Consider the following 24,027-nt stretch of genomic DNA (forward strand, 5'->3'; position numbering starts at 1 on the left):
GGTAAACAGGGGCCAGTGGTGCAAGATGTGGGAAACAATCACAGATTAGGGAATGAAGTTAATAGAGATAACACCCACATTGAAGTTTTTGTTGGCTAATATCCTCATAGGGGTCCTTCATATTTCTTTGGTGAAAAGGGGGGGGGGGGCGCTAGGGGGTCACATGCCTTGGGCGCCGGATTTGAGGGGCGCTAAAACGCACAACCTCCAACATGGTCACCATCAGGGTGTCCGCCTCAGCTGGAACTAGACGCCATCCATCCGGTGCATTGCACCAGTACCCGCCGCAGAGCAGAGACCCGCAGCATCCGGCACTATGAGTCAGTCTGACTCATTAAATGCTGTATATGTTGTGCAGGCCGCGGGTCCTACCAGCCACAGCTCTTCCCCTGGTTTCGGAAATGGGCTGGTCACATCAGCATCATCACTGACGAATCTTATCTGACATCACTGTGCAGCAAGGCTGGCTCCGGGTCGCGTCCCCTGCTGTCTCAGTGTCTCCTTCCTTTCAATCTCCCAGCCAGACTCAGGGAAGCAAGCTCCGCCTCCCAGATGAGACGAGGAGCTGGCCTGGGCTGGGAGCTGCATGCTGTGAGGGAGAGTCAGGCATCTTGGCTGGGCTCGTGTGACTGGTGGTAAGTGCTGCTGTGACTTGTGTCAGAGGTTAGCTGACCGTTTGTGTCCCTGATCGCTCCTTCCTTCAGTCATTCCACTGGAGGCTGAAATAGATGACTGAGGGCTGCATGGTCTCAAACAGACATGTGGGGGCAGGTAGTGATAATGACAGTGGAGGGAATGGAGTATATATACATATGTATACTGTAGGTCCCAGGTTCTAATCTATATTTATACGGTTTCTGCGCCCCTCCTGTGTCTTCTTGCAGCTACTGTATAAAAAGTGTTATATGCTTAATTGCATGTTTCTGTGATACCATTCTGATGCATTTATTGGTACAGTATATACAGTATATAGAAGGTTAGTGGGACAGCAGAACAGTGTGTAAACAACATTGTGTTGTACAGTGTTGTTCTGGTTTAAATCTATAAATGATTCTGACGTTTACCAGTATGTGTTTATGGGAGTGTGCTTTCCAGTGTTAACGCAATAGGATTCAGTATGTTTTACTGGTGGACGGGATGCCGGCTGTCAATATCCCGACAGCAGGATCCCGCCCGCCAGAATGCCGGCAAAAGGGTGAGCGCAAGAGTCCTCTTTCGGGCTCGTGGCACCCGCCACAGGATCTATTCCTACTCTATGGGCGTTTGGACACCCAAGAATGGGAATAACCCTGGTGAGCTGGAATTCTGGCTGTCAGCATTGTCGGTTGTCAGGATTCCGGTGTAAGTATCCTGACCACTGGGATCCCAACAGCTGGCAAATTAAACGCATCCCACACAATTCATTTTGGGCACAGGGGACCTTGATTCCCCACTACGCCAGTGTCACTCACTGCTTACAAGTTGGTTTCCCACTCATTGCCCAGGAATTGAGTTGCTAATGTCCTGCTGTTTTCTACATTCATAGGTGGGTACTGGAGATTATTAGAAGTGGAGACAAACAGAGGCATATTTGCTTATGCAGTTGCAAGGTGATAATTAAGCCCCAGCTTGCAATATAGTAATGTAAATGACTGCTTGCATGTATCATTGCAGTAGACAATGCCGTCTGGGTGATACATGTTCCATGGCTGCTCCTTTTACCCCACGTTCCAGGAAAGTTTGTGAGTGTGGTAATAATCTGCATAGTGTGACCAACTTGTGACTACATCTATTTTGCTTCTGAGCCTAGCGTCACCATTTGCATGTCACTGGTTAGGCAAGTCGTTTCCATATGTATGTATCAAAGCACTTTTGTCAGGCCTTGCAAGCAAAAAAGCTCAATAGAGTGACATACTGTAGCTAGCACGGGTTATAAGTCTGGCCATAGACATACAAAATGCGGTGTGGTATAGTCGTAGAGGTGCAGTGTTATTAGGTGTTTGTGTGGTGTAGTCATTGGGGTCAATTCAATTCGGCAACTTATGAATAGCGCCGGGAATTAGCTCCCGACGCTATTCAATTCAGCTGCTAGTTACCCGCAATTGTCGGGAATTCTTCTCTCAAACCCGACAAAAGTGCTTCCTCGCGGCCGGCGCGAGGCTGATTCTGTCGGGAATCAGCCTCGCGCCCGGGAGTTAAGTTGGAGAATGCCCGTTCTCCCGACAATTCAACCTGTTTAGTCGGCGAGAACGGGACATCGCCGACTTAACTGGAGCTGAATTGAATAGCGTCGGGAGCTAATTCCCGGCGCTATTCATAAGTTGCCGAATTGAATTGACCCCATTGAGTATAAGTGTGATACTCTTAGAGGTGCAATGTTATAAAGGTATGCTTTGTGCGATAGTCCTAGAGGTGCAATGATATTATAGAGGTATGCTTTGTGCGATAGTCTTAGAGGTGTGGTGATATTATAGAGGTATGCTTTGTGCGATAGTCCTAGAGGTGCTGTGTTATTAGGTATATGTGTTGCAGAGACACGGGGGTGGGGGCGCCAAATTACTCCCTTGCCCCGGGTGACAAAAATCCTAGTTTCGGCCCTGCTTAGCTACTAGCATTCAAGCTCATAGCCGCAACTAGAGGGGGATTAGGGGACACGTGCCCGGGCGCAGAATTTGATGGGTTGCACACAGGTCTCTATACACCTACTGCGTTTGTCTGTCCTCCCAGTGCTGTGCACCTATACCACTAGCTTCCCTTCTGCCAATCTAACTGTGCCACCCCCTAGCTTTTGTGAAGTCTGACCTAAGCTAGAAGGAACCAGAGAAACCGGAAGTGTCCCTTGCGAAAATACACTCCCCGGTGGGCGGCGACAATTCTTTTACACGGCTGCTAAAAACTCGGAATGACCCCCATAGAATTTGATATACTGTAGATGTGCAACATCTCCATTTCCTTAAATTATTTGCTAGTTAGAAAGTGTGCTATTATTGAGGTCCTAAAGATGTGGGAAGAGCTTTTAACAGTCAAATTCACAAAGAAGGCTATGTACTTTACTTTATGAAAGAGTTGCAGTAGATATGTATCAACTCTGAAAGAGTCCAGATACTCTCGCAATTTAGATTCTGACAACAAAGAATCCCCAAGGCGTCAAAATATTTTACATCGTGATAGTGAATGTGATACATTTGTACAAAAAAAGAAATCAATAAAATAGAATGGAACACTTCTAAAATATATGAGTACTGTACTTTAGCTCAATCTGTAACAAATTCCAGCCTTCTACAGTTTTGCCAAATTCAGACTCAAAGTCTGTAGCATCTAATCCCCAATCATCTCAGTTAAGAAACTTCCAGGCTGTGTAGATTTTAGGAGGCTTATTGTAGCCTTCGGGCCCTTGTGTGCTAAGTTTAGAATTACTAAGCAAAATGATTTTCTCCACAGAAATCGGTGTAGAAATGAACGGAGCTCAGTTGTGTATGGCACTGCAGCCTACAGAGCAATAAGCTCAATTGTTTAGAATCTTCTTCTGGGTAATATTTACAGTGCTTTAAACCAGCGTGTCTGTAGCTGCATGTGGATCCGACAAAATGCGCTTAAATTGCTGCTCCAACTATTAGGTTTTTTAACAGATGGGACTTTACAATGCATTGACTGTGCACAAACTGCTGTTAGCTGTACCAAGCACATAGAAAAGGCATGGGGATAGCTGCCCATCTGCTCTTAAGCATTTCTACTCATGAAAACAAAAGGAAAGTAGATGGACTGTGTACACCAGGCATAACGTTTTACAGTCATACAGGGTCTCTCTAATAACACACTGTTACATATCCCTCATTGGGGTTATAATGCTTCACTCCGCACTTACAGGCATATTCAGTGGTGGACCCTTTGTGGCGGTGATTTTTTTACAGTTTGACAACATTTTCAGATCTGCGCATGTTCAGGAGCCGCACTGCATATGTGCAGATCTGGGTCTGCGATGTCACTCGTAATTCTCCGCATGCCACATCATGATACAGTAGACGTGATGCGGGTTTATAGGGGGCAGCAACAAGCAGCGTTTCACAAAACAGGGGCGTGTTGGCACCATTTTCTGGGAGTGCTAAAGCCAGTGGCTGTGTCCTAGGATACTACTTAACTGGCTCCTGCAGTTTCCTGAGGGATGCTGCATCTGAAGGGCCGACAGCAGGCATTACTTTACTTAAGACGGCTTCAGCATAATTAGCACAGCCTCTGTTGCAACAGCTGCGCTAAAGCATCCAACTCTGAATCAGCCCTATAATGAATAATAAAGGTCCTGATTCAGATTTGTAAGTAAAGCATAAAAAGCAACTTTGTGTCTGGAACAAACCATGTTACCATGTAAAGGGAGCAAATACATTTATATTTTTTCTGCGCAGGGTAAATACTCTCTGCTTTTGCATGTAGCCCACAAATGTTAAACAGCTTTATTTTTACACTGCAATTTAGATTGGGCGGGGGTATTCAGTGGTGGACGCTATTGCTGCAAATTTACAAATGGGCGATTTTTATCTGCATATGCGCAGCAATTGCATCAAACATGCGCAAGCTTACACTATGGAATTGCATCCCGGAAGGATGTGATTGCATAGTGATTGACAGATGATGGGCATTCAGGGATGTGAATGCGGCGTTGGGGGTGAGTGGAGCAGGAAACGTGATAGCATGCACAGCCTGGCTGCGTATGCAGGGGGTCTACTTCTTATTCCAAATTCTGCAATGCAATTGCAATTGAAATGGGATCGCATTGCTGGGTGTAGCTACATATGCTGGGCAGCCTTTCCCTGTGCTGGGCGGCCCTTAGCATGCGTTTTTATCGGTAGCAGTTTTTGCTAAAATAACAAAAACTGCTCCAACTCTGAATAACCCCCTTAGTTTCAATTAGCTGCAAGTTTCGGCTAGAACCTCATACAGCACTATTCTATAGTATATTAGGCCAGGTAAATCTTCTTTTGTCCCATAGAGTAGTGAGAAAAAAGTTCAGTTTTAATAATTTCCCTCAGTGCATCTGACTTTTGTGAGAGGGGAGGATGTTGTGGTATGGCATAGTAGGGCACTTATCATACTCCACCTGCTCTCACCTTCAGCTTTCTGCGGCTTGTCCTGGGATGCAGGTCAAACAACTCTAGAATGGGAAAGAAGATGTTGGGGCCACAGAACAAAATATGGTACAGAATCTCTACCCATGCTCATCTTAATGCGGCACCTTGCATCACGGAATGCTGCATAACATGCTAGTCTGTGACTATTGAAAAGTCGCAGCCTGGCATGACATTTATGTAACCGACTTAGCCTATATGGGACATACAGTATATTGGGGGTCATTCCGAGTTGTTAGCTCGTTATTTTTTTCTCGCAACGGAGCGAATAGTGGCTAATGCGCATGCACAATGTCCGCAGTGTGACTGCGCCAAGTAAATTTGCTATGCAGTTAGGTTTTTTACTCACGGCATTACGAGGTTTTTTCTTCGTTCTGGTGATCGTAATGTGATTGACAGGAAGTGGGTGTTTCTGGGCGGAAACAGGCCGTTTTATGGGTGTGTGTGAAAAAACGCTACCGTTTCTGGGAAAAACGCGGGAGTGGCAGGAGAAACGGAGGAGTGTCTGGGTGAACGCTGGGTGTGTTTGTGACGTCAAACCAGGAACGACAAGCACTGAACTGATCGCAGATGCCGAGTAAGTCTGGAGCTACTCAGAAACTGCTAAGAAGTGTCTATTCGCAATTCTGCTAATCTTTCGTTCGCAATTTTGATAAGCTAAGATTAACTCCCAGTAGGCGGCGGCTTAGCGTGTGCAAAGCTGCTAAAAGCAGCTTGCGAGCGAACAACTCGGAATGACCCCCTTTGTACTATACATACAAAGGGCAAAAATCACCAGGGTCATATATGAGCCTTAACACTAGACCCCTATATACTGCACACATCAAAGGCTAATGTACAAATATATATGTACACAGGCCTAGTGCCCCAAAACATTGGGGTCCAGTTGTAAATACAGGTTTTACAGTACTTCAACAGCCAAATTGGTGGACACAAGTTGGGTACCCTGGGGAAGCTCTTTGTCATGGGTTGCCTCCCCTGGCTCTGCAGTTCCCCACAGTGTCATCATCAGCTTGCCAGGTACTGTATCTTCTGTTATCTCTAGGGGCAGGATTTATTAAGCATCACATCTGCAATTTGATACACCCCACCACTTATCAGGGTCATACCGGCGTTAATAATGCTAGTATGTAACTAGAAATGTGATTAACATCACAAACGCCAGCAAACCCAATAAGAGCTGTCCTTTGTGATCACTGGATTTCAAAGTTTTGGGGTGCTGGGAGGGATTCGATCCCTCTCAGGGAGAAATGTGAAGAGTGGGGTAATGCCACCCAAAGATGGCACAACTCACTGAGTCCAAGCTCCAGAATGTATCACTTTCTGGAGCTTGGTACAAATGGGAATGCAGTCAAAACTCAGAAAATGCCATTTTCAGAGTTTGGATACATTTTTAAGGTTAGTACATGCCACCACAGGTGTTTTCCATAGTATGTTCCTTATGTTTATATCTTCATCCCATGAGCATGGGGGCAAGCATAAACTCCTTTGCAAATGGTCTCCTTGCTGTCCTGGCTCTTCCGTCTTCTCTTATCATTGCTTCAATGTCTTCTCTTTCTTCTTTCTGGTGGCTCTTCTTCCCTTTTTTCTTCTGGCATCTGGTATCTTCCTTCATTAAGAACACTTCCCAGTTCATGATGGACTGACTTCTCAACACTCACATTGGCTAAGATTTGCTGGAGACAGGAGGTGGAGCTATAATGCCTTCTGAATGACTAACTAACAGCAAGCCATTATTGGTGTCACCAAATTCAAAATGGTGTACACTCATTGACTGAGATTTAATCTTTTCAAATTGAACTTTTCCAATTTCGGAAGTGAATACTCACTAAGGGGTCTGTTTACTAAGGCTTGGATGGAGATAAAGTGGTCGGAGATAAGGTCTGAACCAACCAGCTCCTAACTGCCATTTTTAAACACAGCCTGTGACATGGCAGTTAGGAGCTGGTACTTTATCTCTGTCCACTTTATCTCCATCCAAGGCTTAGTAAATAGAACCCTAAGTCTCCCAGGTCACATATGATGTGCTTCTCTCCATATCCAGTGGCGGCCAATTTATGATTCAGTGCTCGATGCATCTCCTCGTTCCAGAGCTTTCATGCTTTGTGTCTTGCCGAGAACATTGTTACTCTTTATTACATGCTTTTGTGGTGTTTCATCATTAAAGTTAATTATGCCTAAAATGTTGCTCAACTATTTGAGGTGGGATTTGCTTCTAGGAAAAGTATTACTAATATATTTATATATATATATATATATATATATATATATATATATACTGTACACACATATTTTGTTGTACACCATCTTCCTGACTTCCGGATCATCCTGCAATGGTTACAGTGGTGAGTATCCCTAACCCTAGTCCTCCTTCTAGTGCCTAACTCTAACCCTCCTTCCCATGGCACAATCTCAACCCTCCCCCTATGTAGACTAACCCCAACCTTCCACTGCTGCAGCATAGCCATAACCATACATTCCCCGCAGAAAGTTAACATTTTGTATGTCAATTTTTCACATGTGAACACGTTGACATCATTGGTGGGATGTAATGGATTCGAGATCGCTGGAGATATGGGATACCGGCCAATCTCACAGTTTTTTTTTAAAGGGGCAATCACTTACAAGGCATGGTTTTGTCCTATAATGATTGCCACTTTAAAAAAATGTCTGAGATCAGCCGGCTTTCTTCACCTCCGACGATCTTGGACTCCACTACATCCCACCGCATAACTGTAGTTATTGTGGCATTGACATTGTAAATGTTTACATTTTGACTGCATACCTTATAACAGTTATTCTTTGTCTTTTAAATAATAAGAATGACATAGGGTCAAGGATTCCAGGCATCTGTGCTTGTCTATAGAGATTGGTTACCAGTTGGTAAACTGTATGCATTATATATCTCTATTACTTTTATGGGGATCCATGCGTGTAGTCTATAATGGATGCACAGGGGCACACAGGCCCCTGGGGGTCCACAATACACACTCTGCACCCATTTTATTATACGTGCCTCTCTGGAATTCAACATCGGCTGGTGCTGCAGACAGAAATCACTGGGAAAATAGTGCATTGGCCATTTTACCGGTGATTTTCGCATGTGCAGTAGAGTCATCGCCGGGAATAAGATGTGCGTGCCATGTTTCTGTAGACATGCGCAGTAGACTCTGGCACAGAGTTTACAGCGATGCAGCTGCTGCCAGAGAGGAAAGGGCCCGCACAGAGCTTGCATGCAGCCCTTTCCTCTCCTAAGACTCCACTGAGAGTGTGGCATGCATTTCTGAGCATTACACCTTACATTTTTTTATTCTGGTACCACATTTTTTTTTTTTTTTTTATGGTTCCTCACAAGAAAAACACATCTAAAAAGTAGAAAAAAAATTGTGTTCTCTTGCATTTTGCATACTAGATGCTGCAAGTGTGAGTGAGCTTTTATTCTACAGCCTGCAACTCACTGCACTGAAAGAGCATCGTCCCCATATGCGTGTGCTGTACAGGCAGCATCTGGTTTTAAATTAGTAAGGGGGTGTGATATCCAGATGTTAGTTGTGACCGGGATGCTGATAATACCGTTCAGCTGTCATTTCTGATCAATCAGTTGTAATAAATGGCAGCACACGTGCTGGATAAGTTCAGGGTGACTAAAATTCCTCTAACAAAACTGACAGCCATCCAGTACCACATCCCACAATCTCTATTAACCACCCCAAGCTCCCCAAGAGTAATCTGCACCAATTGTGTATTTTTCAATTTTTTTAAATGAATGACAGCATTATTGAAATATATTATCCTATGTAAAATAGCTCATGTAGTTTTGTTTTGCAGATGCCTAAACTAAATAGAACTGACAGGTTTAAAGACAAGAACAAATATCATTACGCGCCTAATAAGCCCTAGAGATAAACATTGATTCTAACAGATGAAATTATGAACTTGGGTGAGAAGAGTAAAAAGTCACCCTCCTACCACTTTAGCATCTGTTCATAAAATTAAACATTTCCATTTTTCTCCTAAAGTACTACTTGGTTAAGCTTCATTTGTGTCTATAAATAATCAGACGATTGATGATACACCAGGATGTTCAATAACATCTGTAATCCTGTAGGTAGAATTGTACTTTACTTACTGTAAAGTGTGCCTTGCATTTGGTATTATTATTAGTATAGGCTGAAGTAAGGTTTCCATCACATCTGTAGACATGTAAAACAACTGTAAGTAGGGCAAGAGAATGGGCCACTTATTAGTACCGTATGTGCCTACCGTGCATGTGTTGCTCATAGCAGGACTAATGGGCCCTACACATTGGCCAATCCGCCGCCGAGCTGCCCGACGGCGGATACGGCCGACGGGCGACCCGGCGGCGGAGGGGCAGTGACGGGGGGAGTGGAGTTTCTTCACTCCCCCCGTCACCCGGCTACATTGAAATGCAGGCAAATATGGACGAGTTCGTCCATATTGGCCTGCATGTACACCCGACGGGGGACCAGCGATGAACGAGCGCGGGGCCGCGCATCGTTCCTCGCTGGAGCCTCCACACTCAAAGATATGAACGGTATCTCATTCATATTTTTGACTGATGTCGGCCAGTGTGTAGGGCCTATAACTCTGCTCTTTTTATAGAAGTGCAGGGATCATCTGGAATTACTGTGTCATTGCCAGGCCCTATGTCTCCTGGGCAACTGTACATACCCCTTGCACCCATGAGGGACCAGTGTATAATTTCCAGTTTTCCTTAGGCAAAGTTTGTTATAACCGATAACGATCATCCCCTCTATACGCAATGCTCACATCCCAGCTCTTCCCACAGTTGACATATGTTTAGTAAAAATAATAACCTTCATGTTTTCCTGGCCAGCTGGTATGACTGCTGTCTCACACACTCATGTCTGATGCATAACTCTGTAACTCTTTCTAGGATCCACTGCTGCCAGGGGCACTACTGGATTCCTAGGGGGAAGGGATACATGTTATCAGGGGTGGGCAACATGCGGCCGATCCTGCCTGGCCCGCTCTCTCCCATCAGTGTGCAATGACAAGCGGCCCGACTGGCTGAGCCGCTCGTCATTGCGCTACACTGCTGCCAGACGCGGCGCCGCTGAGGAAATCCCGGTCACGTCACAGGGTCTGCTGACCGGGATTTCCACTGTGATGTCATGCGCTGGGCGGCACGGGGGGAGGAGCCACAGCAGGAGCGACGAGCAGCAGCAATGACTCCGGGGAGCGGACAGCAGCAGTGACTCCGGGCAGCAGCAGCGACTCCGTGAAGCACGGGCAGCGGGGATCAGGCAGCGGATCATCTTCCACTATGAAAAAAGGTAAACCCCCTGCCCAGCCAGTACCTGAAATGGATCTGTACTAAAGCTGCAATATGGGTTCAGGGGAGTGGGGGGGGGGGGGGGGGGGGGAGTTATAAACTGCTTCATAGGTGGGGGAAAAGGGGGGAAGGGACTGCTATATAGATTCAGGGGAGGGGGGGGAAGGGGGGTAGGGACTGCTATATAGGTTCAGGGGAGGGGGGGAAGGGGGGTAGGGACTGCTATATAGGTTCAGGGGAAGGGGGTAGGGACTGCGGTGCATGCGCAGTTCAGACCCGATTTACAAGATATTTTGTGTGTGGTCCTCGACTATTCACTGGAAGTGCTAAGTGGCCCCCCAGCTGAAATAATTGCACACCCCTGTGTTAGATGGTAGACCAAAGAAAAACAATTGTTACAATAAAATGGCTACAGACATTTTTGGGGATGACTTGTTTGAGTCCTTGTCCCATTACACCACCCTCACCTCTCTTAACATACTTTACAATAATACCACTCCTGATAAATACTGATCACTATACACTACACATAGTTTACACTAATATTTCACACCTGGTTGACACTGACATGCTATCCCTCCATTGCTAACCATCTTTTGTCACATATCCCTCTGCCACCAGCTTTTCTGACATGGTCCCTGCTCACCAGCTTTATCCTCACATTTTCCCATGCCCAACCCAATTCCCTTTCATGCTCCCATGCCAGGGGCGAATTGGTCATAGGACTCTCAGGGAAGTTCCCCAGCAGGCCAATGCGCATGTGGGGCCTGTTTTGTTTGTTGACATGTGAGGGGTGGTGCTGCCATCATAGTTACACGGTATACCTCTGGTGCTGCCCATGTGAGGCCACTTCTACAAATTTTTCCAGCGCCACTTTCAGTTATCTGCCCCTGTCCCATGCCCACCACTTTTTTTCTGCACATGCCTCCCTACCTACCCACCAACTTTTCCTTCACATGCTCTTCTGCATTCTAGCCACTGCCCACCAGATGGTCCCTCACATGCTGCATGTGCACCAGATTTTCTCACACACACACACACACACACACACACACACACACACACACACACACACACTATACTGTAGTTATCTAACCATAATCCAATTAATCCGGGGGCATACATTTATCCCAGTCGCTCGGAAGCAAATTGGTGTTTGGTGACACCCCTACCTTTAAAGAAAGAGAAAACAAATACAGTATGGTGTATGTGAATGCATATCTGTGTGTGTGTGTGTGTGTGTGTGTGTGTATATATATATATATATATATATATACTGCTCGAAAAAATAAAGGGAACACTAAAATAACACATCCTAAATCTGAATGAATGAGATATTCTTATTAAATACTTTGTTCTTTACATAGTTGAATGTGCTGACAACAAAATCACACAAAAATTATCAATGGAAATCAAATTTATTAACCCATGGAGGTCTGGATTTGGAGTCAAACTCAAAATTAAAGTGGAAAAACACACTACAGGCTGATCCAACTTTGATGTAATGTCCAACAAGTCAAAATGAGGCTCAGTAGTGTGTGTGGCCTCCACGTGCCTGTATGACCTCCGTACAACGCCTGGGCATGCTCCTGATGAGGTGGCGGATGGTCTCCTGAGGGATCTCCTCCCAGACCTGGACTAAAGCATCCGCCAACTCCTGGACAGTCTGTGGATGGAGCGAGACATGATCTCCCAGATGTGCTCAATTGGATTCAGGTCTGGGGAACGGGCGGGCCAGTCCATAGCATCAATGCCTTCGTCTTGCAGGAACTTCTGACACACTCCAGCCACATGAGGTCTAGCATTCTCTTGCATTAGGAGGAACCCAGGGCCAACCACACCAGCATATGGTCTCACAAGGATCTCATCTCGGTACCTAATGGCAGTCAGGCTACCTCTGGCGAGCACATGGAGGGCTGTGCGGCCCCCCAAAGAAATGCCACCCCACACCATTACTGACCCACTGCCAAACCGGTCATGCTGGAGGATGTTGCAGGAAGCAGAACGTTCTCCTTGGCGTCTCCAGACTCTGTCACGTCTGTCACATGTGCTCAGTGAGAACCTGCTTTCATCTGTGAAGAGCACAGGGCGCCCGTGGCGAATTTGCTAATCTTGGTGTTCTCTGGCAAATGCCAAATGTCCTGCACGGTATTGGGCTGTAAGCACAACCCCCACCTGTGGATGTCGGGCCCTCATACCACCCTCATGGAGTCTGTTTCTGATCGTTTGAGTAGACACATGCACATTTGTGGCTTGCTGGACGTCATTTTGCAGGGCTCTGGCAGTGCTCCTCCTGTTCCTCCTTGCACAAAGGCGGAGGTAGCAGTCTTGTTGCTGGGTTGTTGCCCTCCTACAGCCTCCTCCACGTCTCCTGATGTACTGGCCTGTCTCCTGGTAGCGCCTCCAAGCTCTGGACACTACGCTGACAGACACAGCAAACCTTCTTGCCACAGCTCGCATTGATGTGCCATCCTGGATGAGCTGCACTACCTGAGCCACTTGTGTGGGTTGTAGACTCCGTCTCATGCTACCACTAGAGTGAAAGCACCGCCAGCTTTCAAAAGTGACCAAAACATCAGCCAGAAAGCATAGGAGCTGAGAAGTGGTCTGTGGTCACCCACCTGCAGAACAACTCCATTTTTGGGGGTGTCTTGCTAATTGCCTATAATTTCCACCTGTTGTCTATTCCATTTGCACAACAGCATGTGAAATTGATTGTCAATCAGTGTTGCTTCCTAAGTGGACAGTTTGATTTCACAGAAGTGTGATTGACTTGGAGTTACATTGTGTTGTTTAAGTGTTCCCTTTATTTTTTTTGAGCAGTGTATATATATATATATATATATATATATATATATATTTCTCTAACGTCCTAGTGGATGCTGGGACTCCGTCAGGACCATGGGGAAATAGCGGGCTCCGCAGGAGACAGGGCACATCTAAATAAAGCTTTTAGGATCACATGGTGCGTACTGGCTCCTCCCCCTATGACCCTCCTCCAAGCCTCAGTTAGGTTTTTGTGCCCGTCCGAGAAGGGTGCAATCTAGGTGGCTCTCCTAAAGAGCTGCTTAGAAAAAGTTTTTTTAGGTTTAAATCTCAGTGAATCCTGCTGGCAACAGGATCACTGCATCGAGGGACTTAGGGGAGAGATTTCCAACTCACCTGCGTGCAGGATGGATTGGAGTCTTAGGCTACTGGACACTTAGCTCCAGAGGGAGTCGGAACACAGGTCCTCCTGGGGTTCGTCCCGGAGCCGCGCCGCCGATCCCCCTTACAGACGCTGAAGACGGAGGTCCGGAAAGCAGGCGGCAGAAGACTCCTCAGTCTTCATGAAGGTAGCGCACAGCACTGCAGCTGTGCGCCATTGTTGCTACACGTCTCACTGATTCAGTCACGGAGGGTGCAGGGCGCTGCTGGGGGCGCCCTGGGCAGCAATATTAAATACCTTTAGTGGCAAAATAAATACATCACATATAGCCATTAAGGCTATATGTATGTATTTAACCCAGGCCAGTTTTCTTAAAACCCGGGAGAAAAGCCAGCCGAAAAAGGGGCGGAGCTTATTCTCCTCAGCACTCAGCGCCATTTTCCTGCTCAGCTCCGCTGGTGAGGAAGGCTCCCAGGACTCTCCCCTGCACTGCACTACAGAAACAGGGTAACAAAGAGAAGGGGGGCATAATTTGGCGATATTGATATATTAAAAGCGCTTATATCAAAAACAACACCTTCTAGGGTTGTTTATATACATTTATAGCGTTTTTGGTGTGTGCTGGCAAACTCTCCCTCTGTCTCCCCAAAGGGCTAAGAGGGTCCTGTCTTCGATTAGAGCATTCCCTGTGTGGCTGCTGTGTGTCGGTACGTGTGTGTCGACATGTATGAGGACGATGTTGGTGTGGAGGCAGAGCAATTGCCGGTAATGGTGATGTCACCCCCTAGGGAGTCGACACCGGAATGGATGGCTTTAGTTATGGAATTACGTGATAATGTTAGCACATTACAAAAGTCAGTTGACGAAATGAGACGGCCGGAAAACCAGTTAGTACCGGCTCAGGCGTCTCAGACACCGTCAGGGGCTGTAAAACGTCCCTTACCTCAGTCAGTCGACACGGGTACCGACACAGATGAATCTAGTGTCGACGGTGAAGAAACAAACGTATTTTCCAATAGGGCCACACGTTATATGATCACGGCAATGAAGGAGGCTTTGCAGATCTCTGATACTGCTGGTACCTCAAAAAGGGGTATTATGTGGGGGGTGAAAAAACTACCTGTAGCTTTTCCAGAATCAGAGGAATTGAATGACGTGTGTGACGAAGCATGGGTTAACCCAGATAGAAAACTGCTAATTTCCAAGAAGTTATTGGCATTATACCCTTTCCCACCAGAGGTTAGGGCGCGCTGGGAAACACCCCCTAGGGTGGATAAGGCGCTCACACGTTTATCAAAGCAAGTGGCGTTGCCGTCTCCTGATACGGCCGCCCTCAAGGATCCAGCAGATAGGAGGCTGGAAACTACACTGAAGAGTATATACACACATACTGGTGTTATACTGCGACCGGCAGTAGCCTCAGCCTGGATGTGCAGTGCTGGGGTAGTGTGGTTGGATTCTCTGACTGAAAATATTGATACCCTGGATAGGGACAGTATTTTATTGACTCTAGAGCAATTAAAGGATGCTTTTCTTTATATGCGAGATGCTCAGAGGGATATTTGTACTCTAGCATCAAGAGTAAGCGCGATGTCCATATCTGCCAGAAGAAGTTTATGGACGCGACAGTGGTCAGGTGATGCGGATTCCAAAAGGCATATGGAAGTATTGCCATATAAAGGAGAGGAATTATTTGGGGTCGGTCTTTCGGACCTGGTGGCCACGGCAACTGCCGGCAAATCCACTTTTTTACCTCAGACCCCCTCCCAACAGAAAAAGACACCGTCTTTTCAGCCGCAGTCCTTTCGCTCCTATAAAAACAAGCGACCAAAAGGACAGTCTTATCTGCCGCGAGGCAGAGGAAAGGGTAAGAGAGGGCAGCAAGCAGCCCCTGCCCAGGACCAGAAGCCCGCCCCGGGTTCTACAAAGCCATCAGCATGACGCTGGGGCTTTACAAGCGGACTCAGGAGCGGTGGGGGGTCGACTCAAGATTTTCAGCAATCAGTGGGCTCGCTCACAAGTGGACCCGTGGATCCTGCAGATAATATCTCAGGGTTACATGTTGGAGTTCGAAAGGTCTCCCCCTCGCCGGTTCCTAAAGTCTGCTTTACCAACGTCTCCCTCAGAAAGGACGTCGGTTTTGGAAGCCATTCACAAGCTGTATTCTCAGCAGGTGATAGTCAAGGTACCCCTCCTACAACAGGGAAAGGGGTATTATTCCACACTATTTGTGGTACCGAAGCCGGACGGTTCGGTAAGACCTATTCTAAACCTGAAATCCTTGAACCTGTACATACAGAAATTCAAGTTCAAGATGGAGTCACTCAGAGCAGTGATAGCGAATCTGGAAGAAGGGGACTTCATGGTGTCCCTGGACATAAAAGATGCTTATCTGCATGTCCCAATTTACCCCTCACACCAAGGGTATCTCAGGTTCGTGATACAAGACTGTCATTATCAGTTTCAAACGCTGCCGTTTGGTTTGTCCACGGCCCCTCGGGTCTTTACCAAGGTAATGACCGAAATGATGGTTCTTCTACGAAGAAAAGGCGTATTAATTATCCCTTACTTGGACGATCTCCTGATAAGGGCAAAGTTCAGAGAACAGCTGGAAGTCGGTGTAGCACTAACCCAGGTAGTGCTTCAGCAACACGGGTGGATTCTGAATCTTCCAAAATCTCAATTGACCCCGACAACTCGTCTGCTGTTCCTGGGAATGATTCTGGACACGGTTCAGAAAAAGGTGTTTCTCCCGGAGGAGAAAGCAAGGGAGTTATCCGAACTTGTCAGGAACCTCCTAAAACCAGGAACTGTGTCAGTACATCAATGCACAAGAGTCCTGGGAAAGATGGTGGCTTCTTACGAAGCGATTCCATTCGGCAGATTCCATGCACGGACATTTCAGTGGGATCTGCTGGACAAATGGTCCGGATCGCATCTGCACATGCATCAGCGGATAACACTGTCACCAAGAACAAGGTTGTCTCTCCTGTGGTGGTTGCAGAGTGCCCATCTGTTAGAGGGCCGCAGATTCGGCATACAGGACTGGGTCCTGGTGACTACGGATGCCAGCCTACGAGGCTGGGGAGCAGTCACACAGGGAAGAAACTTCCAGGGCGTGTGGTCAAACCTGGAGACGTCCCTTCACATAAATATACTGGAGCTAAGAGCGATCTACAATGCTCTAAGCCTGGCAAAATCGCTGCTTCAGGGTCAGCCGGTGTTGATCCAGTCGGACAACATCACGGCAGTCGCCCACGTAAACCGACAAGGCGGCACGAGAAGCAGAAGAGCAATGACAGAAGCTGCAAGGATTCTGCGCTGGGCGGAGAATCATGTCATAGCACTGTCAGCAGTGTTCATCCCGGGAGTGGACAACTGGGAAGCAGACTTCCTCAGCAGACACGACCTTCACCCGGGAGAGTGGGGACTTCATCCAGAAGTCTTCCACATGATTGTGAACCGTTGGGAAAGACCAAAGGTGGACATGATGGCGTCTCGCCTCAACAAAAAATTGGACAGATATTGCGCCAGGTCAAGAGACCCTCAGGCAATAGCTGTGGACGCTCTGGTAACACCGTGGGTGTACCAGTCAGTGTATGTGTTCCCTCCTCTGCCTCTCATACCAAAGATACTGAGAATTATACGGAAAAGAGGAGTAAGAACAATACTGGTGGCTCCGGACTGGCCAAGAAGAACTTGGTATCCGGAACTTCAAGAGATGCTCACGGAGGATCCATGGCCTCTACCTCTAAGAAGGGATCTGCTTCAGCAGGGACCTTGTATGTTCCAAGACTTACCGCGTCTGCGTTTGACGGCATGGCGGTTGAACGCCGGATTCTAAAAGAAAAGGGCATTCCAGAGGAAGTTATTCCTACCTTGATTAAGGCTAGAAAGGAAGTGACTGTACAACATTATCACCGCATTTGGCGAAAATATGTTGCGTGGTGTGAGGCCAAGAAGGCTCCAACGGAAGAATTTCAATTGGGTCGATTCTTACATTTCCTGCAAGCAGGATTGTCTATGGGCCTAAAATTGGGGTCCATTAAAGTTCAAATTTCGGCCTTATCAATCTTCTTCCAGAAGGAATTGGCATCAGTGCCTGAAGTACAAACTTTTGTCAAAGGTGTACTACATATACAACCCCCAATAGTGCCTCCAGTGGCACCGTGGGATTTGAACGTAGTTTTGAATTTTCTCAAATCTCATTGGTTTGAGCCTCTAAAATCGGTAGATTTAAAATACCTTACATGGAAGGTAACCATGCTATGGGCCCTGGCTTCAGCCAGGAGAGTTTCAGAGTTGGCGGCTTTATCATACAAAAGCCCATATCTGATTTTCCATTCGGACAGGGCAGAACTGCGGACACGTCCTCATTTTCTCCCTAAGGTGGTTTCGGCTTTTCACTTGAACCAGCCTATTGTGGTGCCTGCGGCTACTAGCGACTTGGAGGACTCCAAGTTACTGGACGTTGTCAGAGCATTAAAAATATATATTTCAAGGACAGCTGGAGTCAGAAAATCTGACTCGTTGTTTATATTGTATGCACCCAACAAGATGGGTGCTCCTGCGTCTAAACAGACGATTGCACGTTGGATCTGTAGCACAATCCAACTTGCACATTCTGTGGCAGGCCTGCCACAGCCTAAATCTGTAAAGGCCCACTCCACAAGGAAAGTGGGCTCATCTTGGGCGGCTGCCCGAGGGGTCTCGGCATTACAACTTTGCCGAGCAGCTACGTGGTCAGGGGAGAACACGTTTGTAAAATTTTACAAATTTGATACTCTGGCTAAGGAGGACCTGGAGTTCTCTCATTCGGTGCTGCAGAGTCATCCGCACTCTCCCGCCCGTTTGGGAGCTTTGGTATAATCCCCATGGTCCTGACGGAGTCCCAGCATCCACTAGGACGTTAGAGAAAATAAGAATTTACTTACCGATAATTCTATTTCTCATAGTCCGTAGTGGATGCTGGGCGCCCATCCCAAGTGCGGATTGTCTGCAATACTTGTACATAGTTATTGTTACAAAGATCGGGTTATTACTATTGTTGTGAGCCATCTTTTCAGAGGCTACTTCGTTTTTTGTTATCATACTGTTAACTGGATTCAGATCACAAGTTGTACGGTGTGATTGGTGTGGCTGGTATGAGTCTTACCCGGGATTCAAGATCCTTCCTTATTGTGTACGCTCGTCCGGGCACAGTACCTAACTGAGGCTTGGAGGAGGGTCATAGGGGGAGGAGCCAGTACGCACCATGTGATCCTAAAAGCTTTATTTAGATGTGCCCTGTCTCCTGCGGAGCCCGCTATTTCCCCATGGTCCTGACGGAGTCCCAGCATCCACTACGGACTATGAGAAATAGAATTATCGGTAAGTAAATTCTTATTATATATATATATAATTTATAGACACATATATACACACACACACACACACACACACACACACACACACACACACACACACACACACACACAACTTCTAGAATAATGTAGAGAGCACTCTCAGCCAGTCTACAAGGACCAGAGCCAGCAGTGAAGGTAGTGCTTAACTCACCCCTTTTATTTACAGTTACACTCTGTGCTGCCTCTGTTACTTAATGGTTGTAACTGGCAGGTACTCTGCACACAGGCACACTCTCCACCCTGGTGCTTCCATGCATACAAGGCTGCCCACACGGTCTTCACATGGGTACACACTGGAAGATGTGCATACAATGCAACTACATCAGCAACGAGACCCTTGTGCATACACACTCGCTGATGCCGACAGCAGCAAACGATGGAGGTGGGGGGGAGAGGGGCTGAGGGGAAGGAGCAGGGCCATGCTGCATTCAGCAGCGGGGCAGCCCCAGGTCTTCTTGCATGTACAAAAGATCTGAGGCTATTGCTAGCGACCTGCGGCAATCCGCATTGGCATTATGATACAGTGTACACACGGCACTTTTTAATCAATTAGCCATTCCGATCAGTTAAATATGGCCAAACCATTTACAATCTCGTGTGTACACACCTTTACTCTCCAGATTCCTGCGGGCTTCTCCAATATATGTGCTGTTTGTATCTACTTCTGGATGCAGGGTTGGTCCTGGGGAGCTCTGCAGCTACTACGGGTTGCAAATTGCAATGCAGCCACATCAGTCAGCTGGAGATCAGAACCCAGCCAGAACAGCCACTGAGGATGAATAGTCCATCTCCTCCCAGGCACAGGAGGTCAGTCAGCTACAACCCGAGACATGTGAAATACACATAGGGGGCAGGTGGACCGAGTCGCCATTTGCAGGGCCACCCTGGTGAGGGATCTACTGCCACTAAACTGTATATATGCATGCAGGTGGATTAAGATCATGAAAAAGTTACATATACACTGTACGGTAGGATATGATACACATTGCTGTACTACTATTTTAAATGATATAGGAGGTCATTCCGAGTTGATCGTTCGCTAGCAGTTTTTAGCAGCCGTGCAAACGCAGAGTCACTGCCCACTGGGGAGTGTATTTTCGCTTTGCAGAAGTGTGAACGCCTGTGCAGCAGAGTGCCTGCAAAAACATTTTGTGCAAAACAAGACCAGCCCTGGACTTACTCTTCGTGTGCGTTGATTCTAACGTTGGTGAGTTGGCTTTTGACGTCACACACCCGCCCAGCGTTTGCCCAGCCTTGCCTACGTTTTCCCCGGCATGCCTGCGATTTTCCAAACACTCCCAGAAAACGGTCAGTTGCCACCCAGAAACGCCCTCTTCCTGTCAATCTTCTTGCGTTGTGCCGTGTGATTTAAAGCTTCGCTAGAACCTGTGCAAAACCACAAAGGTCTTTGTACCCGTACGTCGTGTGTACTCATTGCAGTGCATACGCATGCGCAGAAATGCAGATTTTTAGCCTGATCGCTGTGCTGCGAACAACGGCAGCTAGCGAACAACTCGGATTGACCCCCACTGTCTCTACAGAAGTGTGGATAATTTGATAGAAAAAAAGAGATTACTCTGCAGATTGGCAATGTTGGCTGCTGCCTATGCCTTTCAACAATTATACCCCTTTCACATCGCACAAATAACCCGGTATCGACACGGCAAATTGCCGTGTCGACACGGGTCAGTGTGCGATGTGAAAGCACTTTCTGTGAATTAGCGGGTCGCCTGACCCGGTAATTCAACCCGGTATAAAAGAAGGATTATACCCGGGTTGATTACCGGGTCAGGTGCGGTGTGAATGGGAGCCGTGTCGATGCGACACGGTTCCCATTCACAGCATAGGGAGAGGCGGCGCAGGAGATGAGCTCATCTCCCAGCGCCGCCTCCACCCCCGCCCCTGCTGCTGCTGCACCCTCCCGCTGCTATGGCAACCGACCCGGTATATTGCTGGGTCGGAAAGCCTGCAGACGGGAGCAAATGCCGGATCCCACCCGGTAAGGACACGTTTCTTTTACCGGGTGGGATCCGGCATTAGCGATGTGAAAGCGGTATTACTGACACTTTGTATTTCCACAACACTGCCACCGGCTCCATGAGTATTATATGTCTCTGCTTGTAATTCACACATCACCTCCATAAAATAGCTGTCATCTCCAATAGCATTGTCTAACAGTACACAATATAGACTGTTTGGTTTTCCATTTACCGGCATTTGAACTTTCACCGAACTGCTGTACCTTTATGACCACTCCAAGCCTCTGCTTAAAACCTTCTTCAACCTTTTGAACGTAGAACCTTATTAAGGAGTGCCACAGACTTTATTTTTCAGGATTATTATACCAGCTGCAGTAGCTGGCAGTTTAAAATCAGTGCACTGGATAGCAAAGTTGGCAGCACCACTACAAGATAATCAGTATAAAGTGGATTTTTGTGTATTGCTAAAATAACACATAAGTACTGTATGCTGGGACTAATATAGACATTTCTACTACCATCTTTGAGAATAGGCTTGAGACAAAACTGGAGGCACGTGCTGCATTTATTGGAGGAAACACCAGCTGACTACCAGGTACTTCATTGAATCTATAATACTATATATAATATATACTGGTAGTTATTTTACTATTCCAAACTTTCCCACTAAGTTGGTGTCAGACGTTTCCTTTGCAGCCAAATACATTAGATGGATCTCAGACAGATTGTTACATTGTATCAACTATTCAGTGGAAATTTAGATACATTCATATTCCACTGAGTAATTATTATGGGACCTACACAAGAGGCGATATGCCGCCGAGGTGCCCGACGCCCGATACAGCCCACGGGGGACCCGGCGGTGGGGTAGGGAAGTGACGGGGGAGTGAAGTTTCTTCACTCCCCCCATCACCGGGCTCCATAGCAATGCATGCTAATATGGATGAGATTGTCCATATTGGCCTGCATGCATAAGCGACCCGGCACCAACAATGAACGAGCGCGGGGCCGCGCATCATTCATGCTTAGTGCCTACACACTGAAAGATATGAACAAGTTCTCATTCATTAATGAATCAGAACGTTCATATCATTCAGTGATATCTTTAAGTGTGTAGGGCCCATTAGCCTACTATCTCTGACTGTGGGAGCGCTCATTTAGGACTTTTGTTATACAGATTTTATTTCTGTATTTTTTTTTCAGATGGCAATCCTTTTTTATATATTTCTTTAGCATTCCCCCTGAAATGTCCCCTGCTGCAGAATGAACGCTCTAAAGCAGGCTTTTTCAACTAGTGTGCCGTGGGACACTAGTGTGCCGCGACCAGTTGCAAGGTGTGCCACGGAGCCAGAGTAGCTTCCTGCACCTTCAGAGTGAACTGTTGGCCCGGGCTTTCTTAGAGGATCAGTCGTGCTCCGGCCGTGACGTATGCCTTGAAGATGCGGCGGTGTGATATCATAGGTCACAGCCGTTGCGTCTCACCACCCAGCCAGCCCACCCACCTGCACACACATCTTCCAGTTCCCACCTGCATACACAGCTTTCCTTGCCCACCCACATCCACACCTGCCCGACCACCCACTGCTCAGTATTCGCAGCACTCCACTATGAACAACCCCTGCCACTGAGGGAGAGCGAGGAGGACAGCTGACCGGTAGGGGCTATTATTTGTTATTTCTCTGACGTCCTAAGTGGATGCTGGGGACTCCGTCAGGACCATGGGGATTAGCGGCTCCGCAGGAGACAGGGCACAAAACTAAAGCTTTAGGATCAGGTGGTGTGTACTGGCTCCTCCCCCTATGACCCTCCTCCAAGCCTCAGTTAGGTTTTTGTGCCCGTCCGAGCAGGGTGCAATCTAGGTGGCTCTCTTAAGGAGCTGCTTAAAAAAAGTTTTTAGGTTTATTATTTTCAGTGAGTCCTGCTGGCAACAGGCTCACTGCATCGAGGGACTTAGGGGAGAGAAGTTCAACTCACCTGCGTGCAGGATGGATTGGCTTCTTAGGCTACTGGACACCATTAGCTCCAGAGGGAGTCGGAACACAGGTCTCACCCTGGGGTTCGTCCCGGAGCCGCGCCGCCGACCCCCCTTGCAGATGCTGAAGATTGAAGGTCCAGAAACCGGCGGCAGAAGGCTCTTCAGTCTTCTTGAAGGTAGCGCACAGCACTGCAGCTGTGCGCCATTGTTTGTCACACACTTCTCACCAACGGTCACGGAGGGTGCAGGGCGCTGCTGGGGGCGCCCTGGGCAGCAATGTAAATACCTTTTATGGCTAAAAAATACATCACATATAGCCCTTGAGGCTATATGGATGTATTTAACCCCTGCCAGATATTACAAACTACGGGAGAAAAGCCCGCCGGAATAGGGGGCGGGGCTTATTCTCCTCAGCACACAGCGCCATTTTCCTGCTCAGCTCCGCTGTGAGGAAGGCTCCCAGGACTCTCCCCTGCACTGCACTACAGAAACAGGGTAAAACAGAGAGGGGGGGCACTTTTTATGGCGATATTTTATATATTTAAGCTGCTATAAGGATACAACACTTATATAAGGTTGTTCCCATATATATTATAGCGCTTGGGTGTGTGCTGGCAAACTCTCCCTCTGTCTCCCCAAAGGGCTAGTGGGGTCCTGTCTTCGATAAGAGCATTCCCTGTGTGTCTGCTGTGTGTCGGTACGTGTGTGTCGACATGTATGAGGACGATGTTGGTGTGGAGGCAGAGCAATTGCCGGTAATGGTGATGTCACCCCCCAGGGAGTCGACACCGGAATGGATGGCTTTGTTTATGGAATTACGTGATAATGTCAGCACATTACAAAAATCAGTTGACGACATGAGACGGCCGGAAAACCAGTTGGTACCTGCCCAGGCGTCTCAGACACCGTCAGGGGCTGTAAAACGCCCTTTACCTCAGTCAGTCGACACAGACCCAGACACGGACACTGAATCTAGTGTCGACGGTGAAGAAACAAACGTATTTTCAAGTAGAGCCACACGTTATATGATCACGGCAATGAAGGAGGCTTTGCATATCTCTGATACTGCAAGTACCACAAAAAGGGGTATTATGTGGGGGGTGA

General features: G+C 47.3%; 1 long non-coding RNA gene across 1 annotated transcript in view; it reads left to right on the forward strand.

The window, feature by feature from the left end:
• The first annotated feature begins 295 nt into the window (after positions 1–295).
• Positions 296–24,027, forward strand: part of LOC134935073 (uncharacterized) — a 47,289-nt gene continuing 23,557 nt past the window's right edge. The window contains exons 1-2 of the long non-coding RNA XR_010179878.1: positions 296–635; positions 21,482–21,543. This is a non-coding gene — a long non-coding RNA (uncharacterized LOC134935073). The remainder of the gene's footprint in view (positions 636–21,481; positions 21,544–24,027) is intronic.

This window comes from Pseudophryne corroboree, chromosome 6 (assembly GCF_028390025.1).
Source record: "Pseudophryne corroboree isolate aPseCor3 chromosome 6, aPseCor3.hap2, whole genome shotgun sequence".
NCBI lineage: Eukaryota > Metazoa > Chordata > Amphibia > Anura > Myobatrachidae > Pseudophryne > Pseudophryne corroboree.